Genomic DNA, 3,037 nt, shown 5'->3' with positions numbered 1-3,037 from the left:
AAGAGAAGAAGAACAGCAACTCTAGAAACAGATAATCAACCACTTTCTGAAAAGTAGGACTGGCGGAGAAGTGAATCCAAAGCGACGGGAAGATAGACCGCGGGGGGAGGGGCCGGCTCCCGGCAAGCGGCGGAGCAACGGAGCACAAAATCGGGACTTTTAAAAGTCTGTTCCGCTGAGGGACATCGCTCCAGAGGCTTAACCGGGGTGAAGCCCACGCAGGGTCAGCGTGGCCTCAGGTCCCGCAGGGTCACAAAAGGATCGGGGGTGTCTGAGTGTCGCAGAGCTTGCAGGTATTAGAACAGGGAAGCCGGCTACAGAGACAGAGCCAAGGAGTAAGCGCTAAGCTCGGGGTTACCTTGAACTGGTCGCAGGCTCGGTCAGCTCCGAGCGCGGCCAGAGGCCAGGGTGATGGGAGTAATTGGGCGCTGTTCTCTGAGGGCGCACTGAGGAGTGGGGCTCCGGGCTCTCGGCTCCTCCGGGCCGGAGACCAGGAGGCCGCCATCTTCATTCCCGCCCTCCGGAACTCTACGGAAAGCGCTCAGGGAAAAAAAGCTCCCGAAAGCAAACCCGAGCGGATTACTCAGCCCGGCCCCTGGTAAGGGTGGTGCAACTCCGCCCGGGGCAAAGACACTTGAGAATCACTACAACAGGCCCCTCCCCCAGAAGATCAACAAGAAACCCAGCCAGGACCAAGTTCACCTACCAAGGAGTGCAGTTTCAATACCAAGGAGAGCAGCGGAATTCCAAAGGAGGAGAAAGCAAAGCACGGAACTCATGGCTTTCTCCCCATGACTCTTTAGCCTTGCAGTTAATTTAATTTTTTTTTCTTTTTCAATTTATTTTTCTTCTTCTGCTAAATTTTTTTAACTTTTACCCTTTTCTTTTTTAACGTTTTTTAACTAGTTTATCTAATATACATATAAATATATTTTTTCCTTTTTATATTTTTTCTTTATTGGTTTTCTTCTTTTAATTGTTTCTTCTTTTTTTTTTCTTTCTTCTTTCTGAACCTCTTTTTATCCCTTTTCTCCCCCCTCACGATTTGGGATCTCTTCTGATTTGGCTAAAGCATATTTTCCTGGGGTTGTTGCCACCCTTTTAGTATTTTACTTGCTCCTTCATCTACTCTTATCTGGACAAAATGACAAGGCGGAAAAATTCACCACAAAAAAAAGAACAAGAGGCAGTACCAAAGGCTAGGGACCTAATCAATACAGACATTGGTAATATGTCAGATCTAGAGTTCAGAATGACGATTCTCAAGGTTCTAGCCGGGCTCGAAAAAGGCATGGAAGATATTAGAGAAACCCTCTCGGGAGATATAAAAGCCCTTTCTGGAGAAATAAAAGAACTAAAATCTAACCAAGTAGAAATCAAAAAAGCTATTAATGAGGTGCAATCAAAAATGGAGGCTCTCACTGCTAGGATAAATGAGGCAGAAGAAAGAATTAGCAATATAGAAGACCAAATGACAGAGTATAAAGAAGCTGAGCAAAAGAGGGACAAACAGCTACTGGACCACGAGGGGAGAATTCGAGAGATAAGTGACACCATAAGACGAAACAACATTAGAATAATTGGGATTCCAGAAGAAGAGGAAACAGAGAAGGGAGCAGAAGGTATATTGGAGAGAATTATTGGAGAGAATTTCCCCAATATGGCAAAGGGAACAAGCATCAAAATCCAGGAGGTTCAGAGAATCCCCCTCAAAATCAATAAGAATAGGTACACACCCCGTCACCTAATAGTAAAATTTACAAGTCTTAGTGACAAAGAGAAGATCCTGAAAGCAGCCCGGGAAAAGAAGTCTGTAACGTACAACGGTAAAAATATTAGATTGGCAGCAGACTTATCCACAGAGACCTGGCAGGCCAGAAAGAGCTGGCATGATATATTCAGAGTACTAAACGAGAAAAACATGCAGCCAAGAATACTATATCCAGCTAGGCTATCATTGAAAATAGAAGGAGAGATTAAAAGCTTCCAGGACAAACAAAAAATTTGCAAATACCAAACCAGCTCTACAGGAAATATTGAAAGGGGTCCTCTAAGCAAAGAGAGACCCTAAAAGTAGTAGATCAGAAAGAAACAGAAAATATACAATAACAGTCACCTTACAGGCAATACAATGGCACTAAATTCATATCTCTCAATAGTTACCCTGAATGTAAATGGGCTAAATGCTCCAATCAAAAGACACAGGGTATCAGAATGGATAAAAAAACAAAACCCATCTATATGTTGCCTACAAGAAACTCATCTTAAACCTGAAGACACCTCCAGATTTAAAGTGAGGGGGTGGAAAAGAATTTACCATGCTAATGGACATCAGAAAAAAGCAGGAGTGGCAATCCTTATATCAGATCAATTAGATTTTAAGCCAAAGACTATAATAAGAGATGAGGAAGGACACTATATCATACTCAAAGGAACTGTCCAACAAGAAGATCTAACAATTTTAAATATCTATGCCCCTAACATGGGAGCAGCCAACTATATAAACCAATTAATAACAAAATCAAAGAAACACATCGACAATAATACAATAATAGTAGGGGACTTTAACACTCCCCTCACTGAAATGGACAGATCATCCAAGCAAAAGATCAACAAGGAAATCAAGGCCTTGAATGACACACTGGACCAGATGGACATCACAGATATATTCAGAACATTTCATCCCAAAGCAACAGAATACACATTCTTCTCTAGTGCACATGGAACATTCTCCAGAATAGATCACATTCTCGGTCCTAAATCAGGTCTCAACCGTTATCAAAAGATTGGAATCATTCCCTGCATATTTTCAGACCACAATGCTCTGAAGCTAGAACTCAATCACAAGAGGAAATTTGGAAAGAACCCAAATACATGGAGGCTAAACAGCATCCTTCTAAAGAATGAATGGGTCAACCAGGAAATTAAAGAAGAGTTGAAAAAATTCATGGAAACAAATGATAATGAAAACACAATGGTTCAAAATCTGTGGGACACAACAAAGGCAGTCCTGAGAGGAAAATATATAGCGGTACAA

Source organism: Enhydra lutris, unplaced genomic scaffold (assembly GCF_002288905.1).
Source record: "Enhydra lutris kenyoni isolate GAN:26980312 unplaced genomic scaffold, ASM228890v2 scaffoldscaffold4, whole genome shotgun sequence".
In the NCBI taxonomy this organism is placed as follows: Eukaryota; Metazoa; Chordata; class Mammalia; order Carnivora; family Mustelidae; genus Enhydra; species Enhydra lutris.
The sequence above is the reverse complement of the archived record's forward strand: the minus strand, read 5'-3'. Positions refer to the sequence as shown.